This window comes from Bos indicus, chromosome 24 (genome assembly GCF_029378745.1).
Source record: "Bos indicus isolate NIAB-ARS_2022 breed Sahiwal x Tharparkar chromosome 24, NIAB-ARS_B.indTharparkar_mat_pri_1.0, whole genome shotgun sequence".
NCBI lineage: Eukaryota > Metazoa > Chordata > Mammalia > Artiodactyla > Bovidae > Bos > Bos indicus.
In genome coordinates this window covers 44,811,428-44,839,391 of record NC_091783.1, presented here as the reverse complement: position 1 = coordinate 44,839,391, position 27,964 = coordinate 44,811,428, and the positions used below count along the sequence as shown (strand labels likewise).

General features: G+C 44.6%; 1 protein-coding gene across 6 annotated transcripts in view; it reads right to left on the bottom strand.

Annotated features, from left to right (window-relative positions):
- The window catches only part of SETBP1 (SET binding protein 1), a 409,906-nt gene that overhangs the window by 227,291 nt on the left and 154,651 nt on the right, over positions 1 to 27,964 (bottom strand). The gene's annotated exons all lie outside the window — the stretch shown is intronic.

Below are 27,964 nucleotides of genomic sequence, written 5' to 3'. Positions count from 1 at the left end.
GTGGCCACACCACTGGAAAAGGTCAGTTTTCACTCCAAAGAAAGATAACGCCAAAGATGTTCAAACTACCCTACAATTGTGCTCCTTTCACATGCTAGCAAAGTAATGTTCAAAATCTATCAAACTAGGCTTCAACAGTAATGAACTGAAAACTTCCAGATGTACAAGCTGGATTTAGAAAAGGCAGAGAAACCACAAATCAAATTGCCAACATCCACTGGATCAAAGAAAAAGCAAGGGAATTCCAAAAAAAAAATCTACTTCTGCTTCATTGACTGTGCTAAAGCCTTTGACTGTGTGAATCACAACAACTGTGGAAAATTCTTAGAGAGATGGGAATATCAGACCACCTTACTTGTCTCCTGAGAAACCTGAATGCAGGACAAGAAGCAACAGTTAGAACCAGACATGGAACAATGGACCAGTTCAAAATTGGGAAAGGAGTATGTCAAGGCTGTATATTGTCACTCCGCTTATTTAACTTATATGCAGAGTACACCATGTGAAATGCTGGGCTAGATGAAGCACAAGCTGGAATCAAGACTGCTGGGAGAAATATCAACAACCTCAGATATGCAAATGATATCACTCTAATGGCAGAAAGCAAAGAGGAACTAAAGAGCCTCTTGATGAGGGTGAAAGAGGAGAGTGAAAAAGCTGACTTAAAATTCAACATTCAAAAAACTAAGATCATGGCATCCAGTCACATCACTTCATAGCAAACAGATGGAGAAAAAGTGTAAATAGTGACAGATTTCATTTTCTTGGGCTCCAAAATCACTGTGGATGGTGACTGCACCCACAAAATTAAAAGATACTTGCTCACTGAAAGAAAAGCTATGACAAACCTAGACAATGTATTAAAAAGCAGAGACATTGATTTGCCGACAAAGGTCCGTACAGCCAAAGCTATGGTTTTTCCAGTAGTCATGTTTGGATGTGACAGTTGAACCATAAAGAAGGCTGAGCATTGAAGAACTGATGCTTTCAAACTGTGGTGCTGGAGAGGACTCTTGACAGTCCCTTGGACAGCAACAAGATCAAACCACTTAACCCTAAAGGAAATCAACCCTGAATATTCACTGAAAGGATTGATATTGAAGCTGAAGCTCCAACACTTTGGCCACCTGATGTGAAGAGCCAATTCACTGGAAAAGACCCTGATGCTGGAAAAGACCTTGATACTGGAAATGATGGAGGGCAGGAGGAGAAGGGGGTGACAGAGAATGAGATGGTTGGATGGCATCACCGACTCAATGGACAAGAATTTGAGAAAACTCCAGAAGACAGTGAAAGTCAGGGAAGCCTGGCTTGCTGCAGTTCATGGAGTTGCAAAGAGTCGGACACAACTTAGCGACTAAACAAAAACAACAAACAGAATGTGAATTATATCTCAGTTTTTTAAAAAAACAGATACTTTGGGAGCATTAAATTTTTAAAAACTGAAGGAACAGGACTGAGCTTCTGAATTTTTTAAAAAGTTCTACAAGTACTCAGGAAGCATAGCCGGGGTTGAAAGCCACTGCGCTCACAGCCTGAATCATCTCAAGAGACTGCAGCAGATTAAAGGCTAAGATCCCCCAGTGCAACAGGCAGGAATGTGTTTCCGTAAATCCTGATCCTGAGGAGCTCTGAGTTTCCAGGTTGAGGCTGAGGGAGGCTCATGTTCTCAGGCACTTCCAGGCATTCCCTCTGCTAGGCACTAGGGACACAGGAAAGCCAAATGTAGGCGCAGCTTTGCACAAAGTGGATGCTCTGTTCTCGTTTACCCCAGGAGGAAGAGTTGCTGCCAGCAGCAGACCATGCAACCTGAAGATCTTGATTGAATTTCTAAGTGTAGCCCCCTCCAACATTCCCCCAAGCAGATTTTCCCCTTGAGTATAGAGTGTAGATGGTAATTAATTAGAACCGGGCTCCCCTGTGAATACAGATAAATGAGAAAGCAGCAGTTGAGGGGCCATCCTTGCCTGGAACAAGCCTTAGAGGAAGCAGTGAAGCAGCTGCCCAAGGGGAACATCCCCAGAGCAGGGGGCAGAGCATGTCATGCCCTGGCAGCACTGAGTGTATGAAACGGGCCATCCCTATGGAGGCCCATGGCTCTGCAGAACCGCAGCTGCGGTCTTCCTGCAAATTCAGTGCACAGTGCAAACCAACAGAGGAATTAACCACCCAGAGACAAGAGACTGACCGATGAAGAACATCAGGCAGAATATCTCGGTGCCTTGAGTGGGAATTCTGCATACAGGTGCCCATGTAGGTTAATGCGATGAAGTGTGAAGCCTCCTGCTTCCTGGAAAGTTCCATGTGTGTAAATGGCCACAGTCGGGCAATTCTGAAGGAGCCAAGGGCAATGAAGAGAGTAACAATAAAGGGGCTGGATGACTGCCCTAGACTCCTGGAAACATCCCAGGGCCCTGCAGAACCACGGTCCGAGGAAGCTATTTAACTATAGGTGGGAAAACCAACACAGAAAACAACCTTGCTCTGAGTTTAAAAGAAAATGGAATATCTGTGGATATTTGTCTCTTCTCTAATCACTATCTGGCAACTGCCCAATAGTAAAAGAAAATAGCCAGGTATAACTCTTTTTTACCATTCAGAAAAAAACTCTCCCTCGTATGATCAAACTTGATCAGTCACTGATTCATATCAATACCCTTCTCTCCAGAACACTAAGCTCTTTCCTGGCTCCAGGCACGAAGACGAATGCCATATCATGTTGGAAAGCAAACTTGGCCTACAGCTACTTTTCCACCAGCCCCCATGACTACCTCAATCCTCCACACAGCCACTCCTGATTGCCTTATTCAGGAAACGCCCATGTATCTTGCACTGCTTCCATAGCCATCAAGACCCTCCAGCATCCTCCTCTTCTAAACGTCTATACTTGAAATACTAGGCATCCTTAAGAGGACCCCCAGCATACGCTGCCTTGTACAGGTCAACTGAGTGAGGTTTTCACCTGCCCCTGCCGGTGAGTTGTATGAGCCTACAGGACAAAGCCCATGATTTCTCTTCCCTCACAGTATGATGCATAGAGGGTTTTGGGGGCAGTTCTACCTGGCTTCAAATCCCAGCTCTGGCCATACCAACTGTCCACACTTGAGCAAACTGTAAAACTCTCAGCTTACCCTCTCTTACACAGACTCAGGCTCCATACATCTCCATGCAGGGCTTCCAGGAGCACAACCCTCTGGATAAGAAAGGAGGAAGCAGAGAGTGTCTCTCTAATTGAGGCCAAAACAATGCAGCAGTGACCTGATACTTTCATGCGTGTAAACGAGAGAGAGAGGCAGACAGACAGAGACAGAGATGGCAGGGTAGGGAGAATACGAGAGAATGGAAGAAGAGAAGGAGAGAGAATGGAAGAAGAGGAGAGAGAACGGAAGAAGAGAAGGGGAGAGGAGAATGGAGGAAGAAAAGACCCAGCAAAGAGGAGGGGCTATATTTGCAGATGAAGGCTGATAATCCTAACGGAATTTAGACAAACTAGAAATTGAAAAGCACACAGCTGCTGATATCAAATACGCCCTCTTTTTGCACTATATCAAAAAGCTTTAATTAACAACTAATTTATTTGCGTGAGAAAATAAATTTCCTTATCACACGTAAGTGTATTATAAGTCAAAGAATAGAACCCCCAGCCCCGATCTCCCATGCACACATCGGAAAAAACACAAAACAGGAGTGCAAATTAAACCTTTGGAAATAGGATAAAGAAGAATCTGGATCAAAGACAAAAAGAGTTTAGGGACTTGAGAGGTCAGCAGGACGAAAATAGAGACTTAAATCATGGAAAATCATCCTCTCTCTGCTGTGGGGACTATGATAATAGTACTTGCCAAAAGAAACTGTCATTGCAGATATGGACAGCAGTCAGGATGCCTGGGTTCTCTCCATGAGCAAACTGGGGTTTGTTTCCCAGTCCTGTGCACCAAGGTGAATGGTCATGAGATTGGGGTGGGCGGGGGGAGGAGGGGACGCAGAGCTGCAGCTGAGGTGGTGGGTGTGGAATGGGTCAAGGGTGAATCCGCCCTCTCCCCACAAGGCCTCTGTCCACCACCTCCACGTGTCCACCGTTGGAGAGCTCTCCTTCCGCTGGGGCCTCTGTGATCTACACAGAACCACATGGGAGAAGCCCAAGGCCCAGAAGTGTGCAGATACAGAGGCTGCCGGATACCAAGTGGCAGGATTTTCAAGCAGGACCTTGAACAACAGGTTATCAGGAGAACTGCATTCCGGGCCCTGCACTGCCACTAACCTCCTGTATGCTTCCTTGAATGCTCCATGTCCCCATCTGAGACTCAGTTTTCCCATCTGTCAAATGGAAGAGCTGCAAACTCAAACAAGAAATGTGGGCGTGGAGGGTCACTTGGGGGGCTGTGGTGACTGAAGGATCGAAAGTGTCCAGCTCCACACCAGCCAGTTGTTTCCAGAAGCCAAAACTCTAAAACCTGGTGTGGACGTGATTGCATGTGCACATGAAGAATCTTTTTTACTTTCAAATGTTGGCAAATTTTAGTAAAAACACTGTGTGGGTCAAAAAAGAGACATCTGTGCAATAAATTTGGCCCCGGGCCGTCCGTGTTGTCGGAAGACCCTTCATTCCTCATATTATGTGGCTGCCGAATAGGAGCTGCTCTATCACCACTCTCATTTCCAAATCCCTGATATGCAGACACCACTTCTGAACAAAAGAAATGAGCCAGTTTAGGAAAGGAGAGCTCACCAGAGCCTCCTGCAGCTGTGAAAGCAGCTCTGGGCTGAGGGAACTTGCTGATCAGTCTCCTGGTCCACAGAGCGTAGACCCTCATTTTCTCACTGCAGAACAAAGGGGCTGCACTAGGAGGTCTCCAGGGTCTCCACACCCCAGCTCCAAGGCCATGGCTGATGACGTCAGCATCTTCAAATGGTTTCGCCAAACAGCTAATGGGAAACCGAGAGATGAGGGTCTTCCCTCTCACAGTTCCCTCATGCAGATGGGAAATGAAGGCAATAACTAAGCAGGGTAGTCAGATCAAAGCCCACTCACAAAATTGGGTGAATGCTTATTCTGTGATCTCTCCTTTCAACTTCTCCCCATCATCCTGTCTCTATCACTTGGTGGGCATCTCCACAATTGGGGGCCTAATGGAAATCAGTCCTGAATATTCATTGGAAGGACTGATGCTGAAGCTGAAACTCCAATACTCTGGCCACCTGATATGAAGAACCTACTCATTGGAAAAGACCCTGATGCTGGGAAAGATTGAAGGTGGGAGGAGAAGGGGAAGACAGAGGATGAGATGGTTGGATGGCATCACCGACTCGATGGACATGAGTTTGAGCAGCCTCTGGGAGTTGGTGGTGGGCAGGGAAGCCTGGCGTGCTGCAGTCCATGGGGTTGCAAAGAGTTGGACATGGTGTTGGAGAAGACTCTTGAGAGTCCCTTGGACTGCAAGGAGATCCAACCAGTCCATTCTGAAGGAGATCAGCCCTGGGTATTCTTTGGAAGGAATGATGCTAAAGCTCAAACTCCAGTACTTTGGCCACTTCATGCGAAGATTTGACTCATTGGAAAAGACTCTGATGCTGGGAGGGATTGAGGGCAGGAGGAAAAGGGGATGACAGAGGATGAGATGGCTGGATGGCATCACTGATTCGATGGTCGTGAGTTTGAATGAACTCCGGGAGATGGTGATGGACAGGGAGGCCTGGCGTGCTGCAATTCATGGGGTCGCAAAGAGTCAGACACGACTGAGCAACTGAACTGAACTGACCTGAGCAACTGAAGTGAACTGAACTGAACTGAATCCCCATGATGCACGTGTTAATTGATAATCTGAAGACCATTTCTTTTTAGGAATCTGTAGCCTGTGCAGGCCTCTAAACAAACAAGTTGGCTCTTAAATGTTGGAATTTCAGGTACCCTGGGTTTCACTGGGAGACACTGTTTGGGGAGAGCCCCAGCTGGTGCCCTTCAGATCCTACAACCAGGTAGTCACCTGTCCTACCTGGTAATCAAACTGTCCCCAGAGAGCAGTGTGTCAAGGAGTGAAGCTATAGGGCTTTCTTGTTCCAATAAAAATCGACAATTTACTGTAATTTGGTTGTGATTTAACAATGCTTTTAAAAGAGGAAGTAAATGGCTCATAAAGTCTAGTGACCTATTCACTCCTGCGTGCTTCATCAGCGCTCCCCATGAGCTGGTGCCCTTCACACCCCCCAGGCCGCCCAGGGACAGGCTGGAGTGGAGCCTAGAAACAGTGGGGAGCCCAACTCCACAGTCCCGGACGTCAGCACGTCCTCACCTCTCTCGGTCTCTCTCCTTCCCTGACTCTTTCCCTCCCTTTTGCTCACTCCCTGGCTCTTTTCTTTTTCTGAACAATGGAAGTTTGAATGGCAATGCAAATCTCAGTCTCTCCTTAAAAATCTAGGCCAGGGAGGCAGCACGTCACCCATATTTATGAGCTTTAAATGGCTTTTATCAAAGTGAGGTCGCGCTAAATCACGCCCGAGCTGTCATAAATACAAATGACTCGACATAGGCTGCAACAAGCCTTCGGGGAAAATTATATGATGTGCTGTTGTAGTTATGGTATATCACACAGGGAGCTCATATTTTTCCACTGGCAAAGTAATCCGATCCTTCAGAGGACTCTAATGGGTGAAAAGAGGCAGTAAGTCCAAGTGGATCACGCAAGGGATGGGATGGTCACACGCATGCCTGACAGGTGAGGGACCTTTCTCTAGATGCTGATATTTTAGAGAACCAATCTGTTCACTGGAAGGAGCCAAATGATGGAACCTTAAATATTTTATGGGGATTTCCTTATTTAAGAATCAGTTGATGAGACTAGCTGATGGGGCACTGGACTTGTAGTTCTGACACTAACTGTAGTTACATGACCTTGGCCAGGGGTGATTCTAAAACACAAATTCCTTGATATTCTTCCTTGCAAAAGATGATGCCTGAATCCCCTTGCCACAAATATGGAATGGTTTTAGTGACTCATTTCAAATTAAAAGCTTGGGGCAGAGGTGAGTGAGGTGTGTGCTTTCCAAGGCTAGGTCATAAAGGTATTGTGGATCACTCAGTCTTTGGATCACTCACTCGAAGAAAAGCCAGCTGCCATATTGTGAGGATACTCAAGCAGCCCCATGGAGAGGTCCACGCAGTTAAGAACTGAGGTGTCCTGCCAAGAGGCAGCACTAACTTGCCAAGTGTGCAAATGATCCACCTTGGATGAGGATCCAGCAACGCCATTAAGCCCTTAGATGCAGATAGGCTATACCTAGAACCCTGACCCATAGAAGATCTGAGAGGTAACAAATTGTTTATTATTTTAAGCTACTAAATTGATGTAATTTTTATGCAGAAATAGAGAGCTAATATAAGGCAATAAGCTTAAACTCTCTCAGTATTAGTTTCCTTATTTTTATATAAAGGATGGACTAAATCCAAGGTTCCAAATCCTGACTATACATTAGAATCACTTGTGAGCTGTTCAAAAGCATTTAATACTTAGGACCTATAGCAGTTGAAATTGAGTCCCTAGGCATGGTGAGGCCCCAGCCCTGGCATTTTCTAAAGCTCCCCAGGTGATTCTAAATGTACAGCAGAATTGAGTGCCACTGAATTAGATGCACTTTATAATCTAAAATACATTTTACAATTTTACAAAACCCTTGGCAGGTTTGGAAACTGGGAACGTGAGACTTGGGCTATTTCTTCATTCCCAACTCCCTCTCATTACTCCAGATGCCTGGACATGGTCCAGCAGAGCCAAAGACAATTCCTTTACTCCAGCTAGTGAAACCTGGCCCAAGACAAAGAAGCATATTTTAAGATGTAAGATGTCATTACAATAAGGATGAGTCAGTGCTAGGGAACAGGAAAACAGTCCAGATCTGAGGAGAGCTGACATTGATCAGTTGTCTTACCCCACTGCATAAAGAGAGCCAAACATGATGAGCCATCTTCAGCTAAGCAGGCTCCTTTTGCAAAAGAAGAGTGATGTCAAGCATGGGCCCTTTGTGAGGGAGCATCGTGCCACTGCTGGTCTAGCAAGGGCAGGCGTGGTGCTGGCCACAGTCACGCACTGGGATTTGAGCCAGAAGACTTGCTGCTCACGGGCTGTGACACCCTGGACAAGTCAGTTCATGTCTCTGACTCAGGGTCTGCACTGGTAAAAATGGAAATTATATATCTCCCACACTGACCTTGTTATATGGAGTAATGACACAACAGAGGCGAAAAGCCTCACAAACATGCTACACATACATGGTAGTGCTGTGACCCCGAACCTCGAAAACCCATAGAGGGAATTCCCCTACCAGCACAGGTCTCTTTCTCTGAGGAAAAGCAAACAGTACATGCATAAACAGAGCAATATACATCAAGAAGACAACTTGCCCCCAAAAGGTCAGAGAGACCTTCTCCATGTCTCCACTCCTGCCACGATCAATAGCCACAAGTTATTATGCATGTTCTCCACCTGCCCTTCCTAAGGAGGTTTAAACACAGTCCTCTCTGTCATTCCTAAACATCTAGCAAGCACCAAGTCTGGGTCCCTCCTTTATCCCTCCACCTGTTCGTTCACTAAGTGTTTACAGAGTGCTTACTACACAAATACCCTTCAAAACCACATGAAGGAGGAAGGAACGCTTATTCAGGTCTACCTCAGATCTCCACTTAACTGGATGCTACACCCTTGCTACAATCATGCAGTCCTCAATCCCTTGTTACAACCTCATGCAGTCTGAACATCCCATGATTCTGTACATTTGCCTCAGCCTGGGTGTCATCCCCAACACTGGCAACTCATTTTGCACAGTATAGGACCAGGCTTCCAAAAAAAGTGAAGATCCATAAATGTAGAGCCATGTCTCCCGTTCTCTGCATCACCTGTTACAGTAGCTGGGAGTCCAGCAGATGTTCAAGCAGCTAGTGTGGGCTGCTAAGTCGTCCTGTACCAGCAGCACCAGCTTTTGCCTGGACATCCTGAATCAACCCCCTTCCTTCTACATCTGCACATCAGCCTGCCCAACCCCAGGGATGAGGGAAGTAGACAGAAGAGATTTGACTTTTTGTTTGAGTGGGATGTCTGCTGCCTCCCCGGTAGCCTCCTTACTCTGATTTCCACTTTAGGGAGCACAATTTCTGTGATTCATCCACATGCCTAAACTGTTTATGATGCTGTCCCCAGGAGGAATCCTTCCCGTGTCCCTCCACTGTCTATCCTGTAATACTTAATTCTTTGGAAAGAAGTAACAAGAAGCCTGGGTGGTTTTTTTTTTAAGATATTAAGAAAACCATTTATTGCTGAGAAGTCACATCAGGGTCTCATCCTTCAAAGCGACAGTTGAGTGTGTATCAGCCTGAGAGAGAGCCTGATTATTAGTTTTAAAGAGCTTATTTTATTCTCTTAAAAATGGGATCAGTTCATCTTCGTCACATCCGTCTGTGTGTGGCTCCTGCATGCCACAACAACTGTCAGCTCCAGGCATTGGGTTATTAAGGTGTAGCAGGTGTATGCGTGGATCTGCCTGGGTGTGTGTGTTTTCCAAAGGAGCAGACAATGAGATTTAGCACATGAGTAATTACTGGGGTTGATTTGCTCATCTGCATTCAGTAAGGGACTGGGAAGACAGTTCCCATCCAGTCCATCCCACACTCGTTGGCTAGGGAGGAGGGAGGAGCCATGGCCAGAGCACACGTACCTAAACAGCGACAGTAAGGCCTGGGAGTAAATCACCTTACTCAGGGATGCTCTAAAAGGGATATGACTATCACAAGCATGTGTCTCCCTCACACCCCAAGGGTCATGTAGCTTTGCCCAGGTGATCCAGCACACCTGCAGCAGAGCTTCCAGCTGTGGCCAATACCTGTTTCAAGAGCTATTAAATAGGGCCCAGACTCTGTTATGGATAAAGGCAAGCTAAGCTAAAGTTTCAGATAAAGAAAAGGATAGAATCTTCCACTGTTTTGCTCTATATACCCATTCATATCAATGGAAAGACACTGCACAATGTCTGAAGTATGAAGTGTTAGTTGCTCAGTGAACTAAGGTGAAGAAAGTGAAAGGTGTTGGTCACTCAGCCATGTCTAACTCTTTGAAATCGCACGAACTGCAGCCCACCACGCTCCTCTGTCCCTGAAATTCTCCAGGCAAGAATACTTCAGTGGGTAGCCATTCCCTTCTTCAAGGGATCTTCTTGACCCAGGGATCGAACCTGGGTCTCCTGCACTGCAGGCAGATTCTTTACCATCTGAGCCACTAGGGAAGCCCATAGCATTGTACTAAACATCAACACAAAAGTAGATATGCAGGGAGAGACCTGTACATAGAAATACGTGACAAATAATATGGAATAGATAATAAAATGCTTAAGTTGAATGCAGCTGGATGTTAAACATGGCTCACAAAGTATGTTTTTTTGATGAATGAAAAAGCCAGAGGACACAGCCAGCCATGGGATGCTTCTGAAAGAGGGGGACTTGGGAGCATCTTTATTACAGAAAAGTGGAGGAAGGGCCCATCAGGCATGTGCCAACAAGAGGAAACAAACAAAAGTGGGAAAGAGACTTGAGAATTACAGAAACATGGTACATACAACCTGTAACAGGGAATAGTGGGCAATTCAGCTGAATAGATACTAGGCATGCCTAGAAACAAAAGCGTGTCTGCATATGTCTCTGTATACACCAATGACTCTGGGCACATAATATGAAATGACAGATAATCAAAACATCATTTAGCATGTATCTATGTCTTAGAATTGATATGCATGGGTGAGGAGACATAGGGCTTGCAATACTTTCCATGAAATAATGAAATGCCTCGAAAGATCTGAGTCAGGAGGAGCTGGGCAGCCATCATGCTGGTCTTATGAATGCACCTGTCCCTCCCAGTCCTGCCTGCAATAAATGCACCTCTTGGGCTGGGTCAAAACATTCACCTTCCCTAAGGACAGGCTTGCATCCACCCACCCCACCCACCCCACCCTCCTGAGGCAAGGAAGGCAGTTAAGTGATGACTGTATACACAAGGCACATTCTCTTAGTTTCTACAGGACTAGAACATATAATAACTCCATATTCATTATCAAATAAAAGATAAGTCATAGGAATACATTATTTCAAATGAAAGAGACTTGCTATGGATCACAATACTGATAATTTGCCAGCAGAGAATTGAGTTCCCATGCAGAGGAAAGAAGCCTCCCCGGGAAGCCTGGTTGACACTCTTCCATCCAGAAGGAAGCATTCTTGCTCTGTACTCGCATCACACTTTCTCATTTCCTCCCACAGTCAGTGTCAGCTGAAGGAGGGAGCGCATATCAAAGACCACTCAGGGAGGACAGGGACCTATATTCAGGGCACTTGCATGCTGACCCACCAGCACTGCTGTTTCCAAGACATCAAAAAAGGTGCTAGCCTGTGGAGCGAAGTCTGTCCTGCCCTCTGGAAATCCTTTGTGGGGGCTGGAGAGCACACACAACTCAAAAAAATAACGTGGAAAAATTCTAAAAAAGAAATGGAAATGAACGGTGACAAAATCATGGCACATATAGTTGCAGGAAAATAGGTGTAGAGGTGTCAGGCCTAACAACTGGCTTGCTGTATAACAGAAGATAACAATACCAACACCACGATCTTCCCAAGCCAAGTGTGAGGAGAGAAGCTGCTAAGGACAGATCACAGCAAAACCCACATGAGCAGGAACCGAAGAACTGAGGACAGCCTGGCCAGTCACATACTGCGCAAGCTGGGACATTCCTAAACCTGGTCTTCCTTTTACTCATCTGCCAAATAGACTGTTACAAACCTGGATCAAGCCTAGAATTTACTAGGCTAATACTGTGAAGCAACAAACAGCTTGACAAAGAAAGAGTGGACAAGCCACGGTTCTCAAGAGTCTTCAGAGAAGTGTCCCAAGTCAGAGAAGAGGCAGGACAAAGGACCCTAAGGAAAGAGTGGAGTAGGGGACGGCGGGCGGGGGGAAGCCCACAGACCCCACAGCGGTGAGCACCAGCCTCTACCGGGCTGCACCCAAGGACGCTCTCAGCTCTTCCAGTCTTTGGATTTGACCACCCACGTCCTCTCCTGCACAGCAGAAATGCTGCAGAAGCAGATGTGAGTGGTGCTGTGAGCTTAGCTGCTCAGTTGTGTCCACGCTAGACAAGGGCACTTAAAAAGAAAAATGAAGGGGGTCGAGGAGTAAACAGAAAAGAATGAAAATTTGACTACAGAGTGTTTATAAAGAGCTGGTGTGTAATTCAGTGTTTGTGGAAACTTTTCTAGTTTGTTTGGTGGCAGAAACAAAATTGGAAACATGTAAAGTATGTAAACATAATTTACAATCTAAAGAACTTAAATTGTAAGATTAAGTAAGATGATGTCTGAGAATGTGCTCCAAAAGGTGCGGGGTATTGTCCCCATGGAAGAGTTTGCTGTCCATGTCCAAATTCTTCATATGTTTACTTGATGGATCAGAGGTCATGAGGGCTCTGCTGGCCACCTAAGCAGACAGTGAGAGGCATTTGCTGAATTCCAAAAAGTCTCCAGGACCAGACCGCCTCCCTCACACCTTGCCTCCCTCACACCTTCCGTAGGACCAGAATTTACATTCCTAGAGATTCATACTCTTGGAGTTTCTGCCCTCAGGCTTTCTTTCAAAAATGCAAATACCTCTGGGAAGGCTGACACTTTTAACTAATTCATTCTAAGATGTGGAGAACAGGTTGTCAAGTAGACATGGAGAGGGTCTGGAAGTCACAGCGCTGTTCTACCCTGACTATGTGAACTTGGCAAATAAGCCACTTGACCTTTCAGGGCCTCAGCATCTCCATATGGGAAAGAGACACTGCACAGGCAGATAAGACAGACCTTTCAACTCTGAAATGAGATTACCTGATGTATCAGAGGTAGGGCTGCAGATAAAGGAGCAGCCAGTTAAATTTGCATTTCATAATAAATACATGCTTATTTCATGTATACTTAAAAAAAAGTGGGGGAGTCCTGTATTTTTAATTTTCTAAATCTGGCAGCCCTAATCAGATGGGCTTTTCTCTTTAGAGGAAAGATTTTAGGGGAACAATGGGCAGCAAATAGGGAGTGAGGAGAAAAGGGAGTAGGAAGGCAGTTGCAAGCACAATTCTGCCTCCTTCACAATTCTCTGAAGGCTGATCTAGTGTGATGACATTCATAAAATGCACCTCACCTGAGGGTTTCAGAAAAAATGCACAGGCTGCCAGAGCCCCTCCCTGGAAAATGGGCTCCTGGGAGAGCTACTTCCTAAGCAGAAAGCACCACTTCTCTACCTGTAATCTGACTCTCCACTGCTTCCCAGCTTCCCTGACTTCCCTCCCTGGTAAGACTCTTTAAAGGCTCCCTCCTGATGCTTTGGGAAATCCAAGCTCCCTAGAAGCTCAGAGAAAGCCCACTTGGTCTGCTATACTCCCCAACCCCCAACCCCAGACCGGTTTCTTGCCCTTCCCACCTCATACCTCTAAGTCGGCTTTCCTCCCCCACCTGCCTAGAAGAATGCCAAAGACCACACCCTTTCCAGAGAACGGCCCTGGCTCCTCCATCTCCCGTTCTGATTTAGCTCGTCTCCCTTCTGGTCTCCAGTGTGTCCCAGGTGGGCCTCTGTTGAACAGGGCTGCTGCTGCTGCTAAGTCGCTTCAGTCGTGTCCGACTCTGTGCGACCCCATAGACGGCAGCCCACCAGGCTCTCCCGTCCCTGGGATTCTCCAGGCAAGAACACTGGAGTGGGTTGCCATTTCCTTCTCCAATGCATGAAAGTGAAAAGTGAAAGTGAAGTCGCTCAGTCCTGCCTGACTCTTAGCGACCCCATAGACTGCAGCCCACCAGGCTCCTCTGTCCATGGGATTTTCCAGGCAAGAGTACTGGAGTGGGGTGCCATTGCCGTACCACCCTGTATTTGAGTTCATGCATTCTTAGTGTCAATCACTTCCTACTTGAGGGCGAGTATGCATTTCTGTCTTGCTTCATCTCTGAATCTCTAGTTTCTGCTACAGCACTTGGCTTTTGATGAATACAGTAATTATTTGATTGATTGATTGATTATTACATTTTCTGGTCCCTGTTGACTGAGGACATTTGTTGAAGAACTGATTAGCCTCTTTCTCCCCAGTTTTGTGCCTCTTCTATAACTCCTGGGGATCACAAATCATCTCTTTTAGCCATTTTCTACCCATCTCCATGGAATTAGCCATTTTCTACTCATCCCCATGTACCCCTCCTGTACTCCCCAAAGCACTGAGCAAGCCGTCCTTTGAACTCACAGCTTTGAGCCGTTTTATAAGTTGGTTGAGTTTGCATTTATCCACAATAACCCTATGCTTCCTTGTGTGTGCACTTCACACATACGCATGCACGAGGAAGTATATGGCTAATTGCTAAATAAATGCAAATTCAATCAATGCCACTCCTTAAATTATGTTCTGTATTGTCATTCCCATCAACAGTATTCCATTAGAGCTTTCTAAAGACAAGGGCTAGTATCATGTTCTTGGTGAGGAATGAAGCCAGGAAATGAGACCTCAGCCCTTTGGGAGCTTATACTTGGAAAAAAAAAAAAAAAAAAAGGTAAACCAGAAGGTATCCCACATTACAGCTGAACCATCCTTGGAGACTTGTATACAGTGGATATACACACATTGTTTGTTGCTATTTAGTCGCTAAGTGATGTCCGACTCTTTTGTGACCCCCTGGACTGTAGCGCACCAGGCTCCTTCTGTCCATGGGATTTCACAGGCAAGAATAATGGAATGGATTGCCATTTCCTTCTCCAGAGGGTCTTCCTAACCCACAGATCAAACCTGTGTCTCCTGCACTGGCAGGTGGATTCTTTACCACTGAGCCACCAGGGAGCCACACATTACCTCATGTTAAACGAGGGCGGATTCCTGTTTTTTTGTTTTGTTTTGTTTTTTTTACCTTCTATTCTCATAAAAATTAAGATCTCCCCTCCTTCCACATCCCTGCCTTTCAGTTTTCTACCAGCTCTCAGCTACAGCAAAAATGTCATTCTTTTTCTTAATACAGAACAATTAGTTTCCTTTCATGCCAAGCCTTGGAGGCCTCACCTTTCATACCCAAACCAGGCATTTGTTAAACAAAAATCCACTCACTCCTGTAGGGGAAGACTGTAGGGGAAGAATCAGAGGCAAATATTTTAATTTGAAAGATCCTTTATCTTCTCCCCTTTGTAACTGAGGTAACTATTACAGGGAGTGATAGTTACATGCCAAGGGAGCCTGAAGTAAAAAATGACCATTTTTGACACAGGAAATATAGCATCGGTAGGCTGTGTTCACCAGATTGAGTGTGACTAATCCATCTTTGCACGTCTGCCACCCGAGTAGGAACTTAGGGTCCACTTCTCCACCTCCCGGCTCGGAAGCTGCCCTCTGACCTGAGGACCGCCACCTGTGACTCTGAAGAAGCTACTCTATTTCCCTGTCATCCTCCATCCGATTCCAAGGCCCAAGTGTTACAAACATGGGCTCTGGGACCAACAACTGTTCCTCCCCATCTTCCAGATTCTAACAGCCTCAGCACCCTCCTAGGGAAACTCTTTCTCTCCCAGCCCCCGGCCACAGCAAACTGCCAAGCTCCCATTTCTTGGAACACTGGAGAAAACCAACCTTTCCTAGGCCCTCAGAGGCTTTTCTTTCTCCAAGAAAGTGTTTCTAGCCTAAACTCAATTGTTGGATTAACTACAAATATTCTAGAAGCAAAGATTCTCAAAGTGAAAGTGAAAGTGTTAGTTACTCCATCTGGCCCAACTCTTTGTGACCCCATGGACTGTATAACCCACCAGGCCCCTCTCTGCATGGGATTTCCCAGGCAAGAATACTGGAGTGGGTTGCCATTTCCCTCTCCAGAGGATCTTCCTGACCCAGGAATTGAACCCACATTTCCTGCATTGCAGGCAGATTCTTTACCAGCTGAGCCGCCAGGGAGGACATAACAGAAACACCTGGAGGGCTAGACCCAAGATCTGAGGTGAGGTCCGGAATTTTATATTTCTAACAAGATCCTTGGTGATGAGGGTGCCTGAATACTGGCTTACACCTCTGGCTTCCATGTGTCCACTTGGGGCTTTTCGACACACTGCTCAGCACTGTGGGCCCTTGACTGCAGCAGACACTCCCCATTCACTCCACTGTCCCCAGGACACACAATCTGGCTCTGAATCCAAAAGTGATGGCCTGGAAGCAAGAGTGCCCAAAGGGGTGGCCTTGGCCTACAGCAGCTGTTTGTCCAATGTGATTAAAACCCAATTATGACGTACTTCACAGGCCAGAAAACTGGGAGGGCTGGGACCTGGCTTGCAGAATAGCATGAATTTTGTGTAACCAGTGTAAACAGAGTGGATAAGGGGGTAGGTGCAGACAGCTGTTTCCCATTCAGGGGCCACCAGGGCCCAGGGAGTAGGAAATCAAGCACATCGCTGCCCTGCCAGGCCCCTGCAATCAGAACCCCAAGGGCACATCAGCCATTCCTCAGAGAGGCAGGGCAAGAGGAATGAGGTTACGGAGTGGGGGTTCAGAAGACAGGGAGACAGGGAACAGAGGATATACCCAGCAATGCTTTAAGGAGGGGTAACTATTGATGTAAAGGTTTATCATGACTAATTTGCATCCTGGGATGCTGAGGAAACTCAGCCTTACCACAGAAAGGGCGGGAAGGGGAGCCTTCCAAGGGGGTGTTCCACTGATGAGAATGGTCTGAAAACCAGAGTCGTTAGAATCCCCTTGGCACCTGTGGAATGTGCAGATTCCCAGGCCCCATCAAGTCTACAGAATCAGAACCTCTGGGGGTAACCCCAGACCCTGCCTGGAATCTGCATGCGATAAAATATCTCCAACTGATTGTTATGCTCACTGATGTTTGACCAAAGCAAGAGTGGCTTGGGTTTCACATGCTGCCTTCTTTTCAAATCTATAAACGGTGTCTAGCCTCATCTGACAAGTCTGGCAAAAATCAAGAACCCCATGGACCATTATGGATGGTTCCCTCCTGTACACTGTACCACAAAGACCACGTGTTCTCCAGAGCCCAGGGAAGCACGTGGCTCCTCATTATTGTTGCTTTCTAAGTCAATCTATGTAGTAATCAACAATGATTTGTTGAAGACCAATTTTGTGCTTATCACTTCACCAGGCGGCTACACAGAAGTATGAAGCATGGTCCCCGACAGCAGGAGAGGAAGTAAGTGAGACAAACACAACCCAGGCCCAACGGACACACCGAGGCAAAGGGCACAGAGAGGGAATGAACAGAATACAGGGAGTGTTGTTTTAAACTCTGTTACAGTCAGTGTCACAGTCACATTAACTGTTATTCGTTTAATTCAGAAAATCAATATGCCTTTCATAATCTAAAACCAATGATAGCAATACACTCTGTTTATGGAATATTTACATAGTGGCAGGTGTGGTACAAATGAATTTGCCTTACTTAATCCTCTCCAAAACCTGATGAGAAGGGTACAATTATTTTTCAATTATAAATGAAGATACCGAGCTTAACGCATATTAGCTACATGCCCAAGTTCACACGGCTAGTAAGAACTGGAGTCAGATAGTAGGCTTAGTTGTGCCTGATCCCAATAACCTGCGTCAGTCTTGTGTGTGACAACCAGGAATAATCTAGTCATAATGCGGTAAAATCTCAGAAATGAGCAAGATAATTAAAAGGCATAATGGCACCTCAAAGGAAAGAATTAGGAGTAAACTTCATGGAAGAAATGAACCTTTGGAAGGGAGATTCTGAAACTCCCTGAACTAACAGGGCCCCCTTGACCACATGTCTTTCTACATATAAAACAGAGGCAGAAAAGCCCTGGGGATCCCTGAGGGAAAGACTGAGTTTAAGATGATCCATGAAAACAAGTCAAACCGAGCTTGCTCTTCACTCCATACTACTCTGCGTCAGTTGAGACCACGATACGAATAGTTCATCACCGGCAATGTTCACAAACAGGCCACTACGGGATTCACAAAATGTACAACGAGGCTTGTTCTTCATTTTTTAAAGGAGGATTGGGAATAAAAACAAAAAAGAAAAGACAACTCTACACAAGGCCTTACTGATTAAGCACTCTGGAAAGTCACTGAGCAGAAAATTGAATTTAAGTTTCTCCAAACGATACATATTCCCCATTCTCCCAGTGCTTTGTTGGAATGATCCACTCCCTCTATAAGGAAGTCATGAAACCAAGGAAACACTTCAAACTAGAGAAAACACTATGTACTATTTTGTGAATCCAGACTTTTGGATTCAATTCAAATGCTCAATGTATAGAGTTTCTTTACCCACCCCACCCCACCCCCACCCCTCTCTCCCTGCAACAGTGCGCAGTACTTTCAGTCCTTACAAGGGTGTTTTAAAACATGTGTGTGGTTTTTCTATAGCTGCTATTTACAGAGGATGAGAATAAACTTGTTTTCTGACCAGGGAAGCAGAGTAGCATCCCCAGTTGCTCTGAGTTCTGAAGGCTGTCCCACCCAGCTTTCATTCGAGCAAGTCCCAAAAGTTTCCAATACATACTGCTGCTGCTGCTGCTAAGTAGCTTCAGTCGTGTCCGCCTCTGTGCGACCCCATAGACGGCAGCCCACCAGGCCCCACTGTCCCTGGGATTCTCCAGGCAAGAACACTGGAGGGTGTTGCCATTTCCTCCTCCAATGCATGAAAGTGAAAAGTGAAAGTGAAGTCGCTCAGTCGTGTCCAACTCTTAGCGACCCCATGGACTGCAGCCTACCAGGCTCCTCCATCCATGGGATTTTCCAGGCAAGAGTACTGGAGTGGGGTGCCATTAGGATAAGCAGAAATGTCCTGTGTATAGGCTAAATAGGCTAAAAATAGATGGGAAATATGATTTGAGAAGCTGCGAACATGTCTATACCTCTTCCCTTAGTCTGAAATTCTGTTCTTAGTGATGCCTCTAAGGATTTTATAGCAAAAATAATTTGGAAAGAGCCTTTGAGATCACCTAGGCCAGTACTCAAATTTTATGTTTGGGTAAATTGTAGCTATGAAAGTTTACCGTCTTGCAAAAGGACTCAGGTTTTCAATTGAAGCAGCCTTTCTCAATGCTAATTTGTTCCATATGATGTTGACCTCTTCTGACCCTGGGTCAAAATAAGTGTCCCATGGTCAAATCACTTTGGGAAATGATGCACATATTATATCACCTCCTTTCTTTTGTAGATTCACAACACAGATTAATAGATTCCCAGAAGTTCCATCATCAAGAACAATTTTTTTTCCAAACAGTTTAGCTACATAAAATGTTTACAGTATGACTCCTATTAACATGCAAAGGAATGAGTATCCTTGTGTAAGCCATTTGGGAAATACTTTGTGATATCATAGTGTGTTCTCTTCTGCACCAGGAAAATAATTCAAAGGTAATACTTTATACTAATTCACATTCAGTTACTTAGGACATAAGTCTCAATTTCTCCTTGGCAAGAAGGGTTAAGCAGCAGTAAGGAATCTGAACACAAAGAATAAGGATCTGAGACATGCTCAACGAACTTTGACAACAATTTGGCATTGGTCACAGCCAAATTTCACAGGTGGGAAACTGTGCCAGGCCAAAGGGATTAAACTCAAGGACCAAAGCAATGGACCACTTTGCTCCTCTGTTGTAGAAATCTTCCTTGTTTTCATCTTTAGAACTCTTTTTGCTCCAGTAGTACTTCCTACTACAAGGCTACTTTCTCACATTTTTGGTATTCTCTAAGTATATCCAGTACTTTGGCCACCTCATGTGAAGAGTTGACTCATTGGAAAAGACTCTGATGCTGGGAGGGATTGGGGGCAGGAGGAGAAGGGGACGACATAGGATGAGATGGCTGGATGGCATCACTGACTCGATGGATGTGAGTCTGGGTGAACTCCGGGAGCTGGTGATGGACAGGGAGGCCTGGCGTGCTGCGATTCATGGGGTCGCAAAGAGTCGGACACAACTGAGCGACTGAACTGAACTGAACTGAAGTATAACCATGGTGGTAAACATGCAGTGGGTGTCCAATGATTATAAAAGTAACGAATTATCAAAACAGAAACCTGATCATGGTTTTTATTCTTCTGCCAGAATGGAATTTGGAATGTGACCAGCCTCAGGATTTTACTAATTCTTATTCCTCCTAAGCGATTTAAAAAAAAAGTTGAAGTATTTTCAGTTGTTCAATGACTTAATATGTTTAAATAAATTCACTTTAGATCTATCTTATCAGCAGAATTCAGTCTAATCAATAGAATTATACTTGATCAAAAGGAAAAAAATTCCTTTAAAGTCACCAATGCAATAGAGTGTATCAGTAACATTTATAAGATGTGCTGCACTTGCAAACATGAGAAATGAGAAGGTGCACTGGCAACCAAATTTGTTACATGTTAAAGTCTTAAGAACGGATCTACAGGTCTTACAGTGGGACCTATTTGTCTCTATTCACCAAGTTTCTACTCTGTCATGAAATGTAGAATCAATCTTTTGGAAGGAGTTGGGAAAGAGACATTCCCTACTGTTCATTCTTTTCCACTTATCTGATAGAAGTAACTGGAAAAAGGTTTATCTTAATCTGCTCCAGCTGCCATACAAGATACCATATACTGGGTGGCTTAAGCAAGAGACATTTATTTTCTCCCAGTTTTGGAGGCTCAAAAGTCCATGATCAAGGTTCCCACAGGGTATGGGTTCTTGTAAAAGTTGCCTTCTTGGCTTACAGATGACCACCTTCTCGCTGGACCTCACATAATAGAGAGAGAGCAAACCAGGTCTTGGTGTTTCTTCTTGTAAGGGCACTAATCCTATAGGCTCAGGGCTTCACCCTTAAGATCTTATTTAACTTAACTTCCTTACTCCAAATATAGTTACATCAGAAGAAAGAGCTTAAATATATAAATTCTGTGACACAATTCAATTCATAGCAGGTCTGAAGATGTGAAGCCGAGGTCAGTGGAGACTCCTTCTCTTTGTTACTCTCCCCTCTTCTTCTTTCATTTATCCTCTTTCAGTCCAACCCTTCATATTATATAGAATAGGAAAAGTAGCCAATACTCAAGAAAAATTTTTGAAATAACTAAAACCAAATCAGAATGGATCAAAAACACCTCATTTCTTCAGCTGCCCCCAACATCCCCATATTCAGAGAGACACTTGGTTTAGTGGCATCTGAACTTTCATCCACTACATCAATGATGACTTATGGTTAAGGAAGCATTGCCAGATTTGACAAGTTAGGACTTGCAGCTGCTCACAGACACTGAGTCCCATTGTTTCTATTGCACGGGACAAGGCCACGGGGAATCTGCATAACGGCACTTCCTAACTGTAGCTCCCCTGGGCCCTGTTGGAAAAAGTCAGCTATGTAAGTTAGAAACTACTAGAATGATATCTCTTTTTAAAAAAAAAAACCCAGTGACTTAGAAACACCAAAAAGAGTATTTCAAAACATAGTTTCAACAACAGCAAGATTTAGTACATAGCCTTTTTAGAAGAACATTTTGAGATGTGACTACTTGGAAATGTAATACAACCCATTTAGTGTTTTGAAAAATTACTTTTACTCTTCCGTGCTTTGCATGGAAACATGCCTATCCTTCTTCATTTAAGGCCATTAATAAAAGGTCCCAAGGGTTTAATTTGCAATGCTTTTATAAATGTCCACTGTCCTTCCCTCTCTCCAGTTTTTATTTGCTAAACTGGAGAAAAAGGTGCATACTCATGGAGAAGTTACTTGGAGGCCTAGCGGGGAAACAAATACAACACAAATACAAGCTAAGCTTGCTCAGCTCAAGGAGCTGCTAGGTTTACTACATTGCAACTATAACATTTGATTCCCCCATGGTGTCTATAAACCATGCATTTACCTTTTGTGGCAGGAAACTACTCACCCAAGAAGAGAAAAGTTTAAGTTCTGCTGAAAATACTGATCATCTAGGCTTTCACTCACCAGGCTAAGGGCTCAATATATCTGTTATCTCTCTAGGCCTTCACATAAGGTCAGGCCACAAAGGGCCTTTAATGAATACCCACTGGATAGCTGAGAGATACATGTTGCAACAACAACCAAAAAATGAGTAAATGAGCTATCATGGGCTCTTTGGCTGCTTGATGCTCACCAACTGTCCTGTTCTGAAGTCTGGTCTAATCAGTCTGGAGGCAGCGAACAACATAATTTCTATTAGGGAATTTCATTACAAAGACAATAAATAGGAAACACAAGTACATCTCTATTGACCTTTCTATAGGTAGTTTCAGTCCAGTGATGGGGGGATGTAGTTAGTTAGAATCTAGTTGTCCCACCACAAACACAAGATCTTTCCTTGTTTTTCTCATTTTGGAAACTATACTGAGCGTTCTTTAATTAGGAAGTCCTTGATTTCCTACTATAGGCTCCAAAAGAGCTTTTTATAAGTTTCTTCTCTTTAAAAAGAAAAAGACATTTGTTACTAAATAGAATATACCATGAGTGCTGAGCCCATGCTCACATCACCACTATTTCTGCATCGTGAGCTGTGTGCTCACCAGGAAGCACCTCTGAGGCCAATGGAGTGGAGAAGAAATGTCCCCCAGAGCATTCTCAGCCTGCACTGGATACAAAGAGTAAGCTCAAGAAATTGTAGTTTCTTTCCTTGGCCCCTTTGTGGGTCCAAAGCAGCTATTAGGGAGCATTGGTGCTCCTGGATTATGTGCTAAACAAACCAATATTTGAACCACAGAAAGGCCGGCCTGGGGCTGGGCTGATCTGCAGGGGCCTCCTTTGTCTGGGGGTTGGAATCATTCCCTGATTCCTTTTCACTACTCCTCCCCACCCCCAGCTCCTTCCCTTCTCCCAATTCATTCTTTAAGAATTTATCCTGCTGCTTCTTTAACTCAGCATGTGTCTGGGCAGATGTCCAAGAACGCTCCCTTCAACGACACACAACAACAGGAACAGGAAAAAAAAAACCCTCCACTTCAATTCAGTCCTCCCTGCTCTGGCTGGCTCGCCCTCTCCCTCCTGGCTTTTCACAGCTCATGATTGATAATGTCCTCCTCTCTCTCACCCTGGGACTCCACATGCCTTTCTATTGGACAACATAGCCTCTGTGAGGCAACCTGGGAGCCCAGCCACTGGGCCTTGGGACCCCCTTGGGGTCTTTTGAGAGAGGAAAAAAGAAAGGCCAAAAGGGGCCCTGGGTAGGGGCAGGCCCTACAGGTACAAAGCAACCAGAGAGCTGAATGGGGTGAGCCTTTGTGCCAGCGCCAGGGCCCGGCAGCAGGGAGAGGATGGGGAGCCCTGTGAGGAAGTCTTTCTGGAGCGACTCCCCACCTTTTTTTTTTTTTCTGCCTTAGTAAGAAAGGCAACTACACTGAGACTCCAAAGGACCAAGTATATTTTGAAACAGTGAAAAGTATGCTACCTGAACTCTCCTTTTTAATATGATGGCTTCCCTTAAAATTCCTCGAGAGGACATCACATTTTCAATTGCATTCTGTTACAAAAAGATTCAACTAACATTTTGCTGAGCACCTACTAAATCTCAAATACTATGCTACTCGTTTGCTCACTCATAATGACACTTAATCCTTGGAACAGCAAGGTGGTAGATACTCCTTGTTACCAGACGGGAAACTGAGGCCCATAGTGAAGAATTTCCTCGCCCTGGATCACACAGCTAACACACAGCAGTGCTGTGGGCTAAGACCCATATACCCATACTTCCTCTGCTCTACGCTGCTGCTCCAGTAAACTTTGAGAAATCAAAGAATAATTGAATGAAGAGCAAAGGAAGGGGCATTATTATTATTTCCTAGTGTTATGATTTGTGCCATTCAGTAAATTTGCATCAAGAAAACTGCATCACCCAGAAGATTAGTTTTTTCCCTTTCTCCTCATAACTGTCTTGGGATAAGTGGGTCAGATGAGGGTTGCCCTAAAGCTGATGAACTACATTATCTCATTCTACCTCAGAAATGTTTTCTTGAATTTCTAATTCAATCATATATCCTGTACATTTTTAAGTGGTCAGTTTGAAAGTGATCTGCTTGATTAGGATTTCTGTCATTTCTAAAACTGCTCTTGAAAATATTGTCTATTTTATAAGGGACAACTTTGTTTAAAGATAATTTCAGAAACATTCTGCAGGTAAATCTGTGCCATCTATTAATGAAAATGATTATACAAAAGTTTCCTTTTTCCTTGCAGCTTCCAACAAACTTACAGACCCAGTTAGTCCTCAACGTAGACAATTAGAGCCTTGAAGGAACCTGGTAGCTCCCACTCCTTTTAGGCACTTCTGCTTTTCCCATAACTGTTGAATTTTGTATTGTGCGTATAAACCTCTGAAATTCCTTTAGAAATAGATATGATAGAACTTCCTGATAAGGAAACAATCAGGATATATGTCTATCTCAGGCTGTCATCATAATCTAACATGCCTTATTTAATGTCCACACCCGGGACAGAGCAGAGTAAGACAGAGCAAATTACTGAAAAGAAGTGAAAAAAACTTCTGACTTAGTGACGTGCTTGCCAGAGTCTGCACCCCTCTCTTGGTGGAGGGTAGTGCGGTTTCCACAGCTGCACCAAGACCAAGACGCTTTTGGCTCCTCTATCTTCCTGTGCTGTAAGCCCAGGTTCTCAACTCCCGTTACAGTTTTTACCTCCTTTGTCCATCTGCTTCCCTAGCCACTCCCTCCCCTTGTTTCTCCTCCTTCTTTTCTCCCCCTGCTTCTGCTTCGTCTCTCCTCCTCGCCTTTTTTCCAGCTGCCTCAGAAAAGCAATACTTGGGGAAAGGAAAAAGAAGGGAGGAGGAGACAAGTCAAAAGTTACAATTTGTCATTTAGAAAAATAGTCTGCTAGTGTTAAACACTTAATGGGTCCTTCAGAAGCAAAAATAAGAACAAATCCATCGAAACAGTATGTTAGACTCTCAGAAATAAAGAAGAACAATCAAGAAATGCACCAACAAATACCTGTTGAGCACCTAGTCTATGGAGGTCCTGGGCTAGTGGTGCAATAGTATTCAAACTAGAAACAAATGTTATTGGAGACCCTTAAGTTAAGGAGGATAGAGTCTAGTAAAACCATATGGGCCACAGTAAGTAGCCACATAAGTGAATCATACAAAATTCCACACGTGATGTTCCACGAAGCAAATGAGCAGGTACTGGAGCAGTGTTCTAGGGACGACGTGTGCCAGATTCTCGAAGGCAGGATGCGCTCTGACGGGGGCTCAAGGGAGGGAAGGCTTGGGATGGGCACTGAAGGATGAGTGAACTCTGGTGAGGAACCAAGAAGTAGAAAGGAGCTGCAGCCTTAAAATTCATCCTCTTGCCACCAATAACTGGTCTTAAGATTTAGACAGGAATGAAAGGTGGAACCTGGATGGAATTTGAAGAGAGAATGAGTAAAGCCTCTTACCAGGTCCCTGGGGAGTCACCTTCTCAGCCATCTGGGATTATTGCTATGGTTGCTATTAAGCCAAAGTACTTATTTACTAGGATTCACCATGTATTATTTTTTCTCCTAGATTCAACTCATCCATACCCAAATGGTCTTCATCACATTGCTCACCTCAAGAACTTATAATAACCAAGCAGTGTGATGAAAAGAAAGTCAAATCATTTATTTGTGAATCAAGAGGATTAGTCTCCAAGATCTTTTTGGTTCTAACATTCATGTTATCTTCCCTTCTATTTCTTTGGCACTCTGGCTAAGAAAGATTACTCTTGTTTCTCCCTTGCACAAATGCTCAAAAGCAAAGAGTCTGCTTTGCAGTACAATTTGAATTTCCTTGACCCAAGAATGATTCCTCGGGTAGTACTGTCCTGCTGCTGCAGGATATAGAATGCCTTTCCATCAATATGTGGTACTAATGTCACCAACGGATGTGAGTTCTCATCACAGAGCAATTGTTTTCAGTACCAAAGGATGGAGCCAGGCATAAACAAAGAAATGCCATCTGTGTCTTGCTCAGTTAAAGGTATGTTCTTCATCTACTTAATTATTTTCTTAAAATATAATTGTTATTGCCAGAAAAAGGAGGGAAAAGTTACCGTTGGTTTTTATTTTGTTAGGTATTTTCCCTCTGATAGATAGAAGCATGTATCTTTTTTATGAATATCACCTGCAAGAAATCTAACCTAGGGATATTTATTTCTTCTTAGCCTATTAAATGGTCTAAGATTTATAGTCTGCTTGATATTTTCGGTAGGCAACAATCTATCTAATGAATAACACATAAGGAGCAAGGCAAAGGTAAATTCTCATTTCTTTCTATAGCCAAACTGAAAACAATCGTTGGTGACTTTGAGCCACATGCATACATGTCTCTTGAGGGGAGGAAGCGCTGAGGATGGCTCAATCAGAGACCTGGGCGTTCAAAAGGGGGAGGAGCCTCTGCCATGCATTGTGCCTGAAGGCCACAGTTTTTGGATCTAGCTACTGTAGGGGCAAGTTGAGGTTCAGTTCTTCAGGCTGATACCTATGACCTCTTCGGAAGGACCAGCAGGAGAGGGTGGCCAGATGCAGAGCAGGGGTGGAGAGGTGGGTTGCAAAGACAGGGCTGCACTCTAGTGTCCCAACCTTAACACCAAGCCCTTGTCCATGGCAGCTGGTGAATTCTGAAAGGAATTTCGGGATGAATAGCTAATTTAAACACCTTTACTCTTTCACATTTTGACTGGAACTTTTTTGCTAGTCAGTGGTTAAATATACACTGACAATGATTTTAGAAGACAAATTTAAATTGATGAATATTTAAGTGCATGGCTGTTGGATGCTATGAAGAGAGTGAAAAGGGAAGCAACATGATTATTATGCTCAGAAAGTTCTGATTCCCCTGATGCTACCCGGAACTGCTTGGTGATGACAGAGTCAAGACTAGATAGCCTGAGCTTAAGTAACTCTCTTTTCACAGTCCCTAAGAGAAGGATGGCGCTGCTGAATTAAATGAAAGGGCCACAAATGGAGGGTGCAAACTTCTTCTCCGAATCAGTCATCCTCCAACCTGGACAATTCCATTCTGCAAAGCAGAAGTCACTGTTGTACTGATAAATGTAGTGACTCAATCAACACACAGTGATTGAACACTTAAGAGAAAATCAAAGGGAAAAAAGGGAGAGCTAAGGGGGAATTTAATCAGAAGAGTAGGATATCCTTCGGACAGTGGCTCCAGGGAACGACAGTCTCTTCTGCCTTTCTGCTCTACACAGAGCCACTCCAGAAGAAGCTGTGCTGCTACAGATGTGGGTATGGATCCCCAAGGGAGGTGTTCATAGCTGTGGACAGCGCACACATCCCCAAATACACCAAGGAGATCCATGCCCTGGCTAACCTGCTTTAATTCTAAACAGACTGAACACTGACATCTGCTTCACCATCTCCACCCATGGTTCTCCTCTGCCATGGGTGGAGAGAGAAACCAAGGAGCCAGTCTATTTCAGTACATTCAACAATGCTACAAGCACTTATTTAACACCAAGCCATATGTCAGGAACAGGGGAAGAGGAGGGAGCAATCTAAAGCTTCTCAGAAGCCAGCGAGAAGAGAGACAAGTGCATAAACAAGAAATGTGAAATGAAGCAAATACTCCGTTAGAAGGCTGCCTAGAGGAGCATGGGGCCAGCCACAGGTGAGGAGACAACTCTTCTACTCCAAAAAAAGGAGACATTGAGCTTGGGAAGCCTCTGGAGAGGCCAATTTTGAAAGGTTACTCTAGGCAGAAGGAACACTGCATAGGGGCCCATAGGGGCACAGCAGGACAAAGAAAGTTTATGGAAATTCAGGAGACCCCTGTGACCAGAATACCAGGTGCAATGGAAAGAGAGATGACTCAGATTATGGAGAGCTTGGTTTCTGCCTTGCAGAGTTTGGATTTTATTCTGTGAGCGCTGGGGAGCCAGTAGAGGCTTTTAAGAAGGCCTTGCAGGGAAGGAGCTAATGTTCT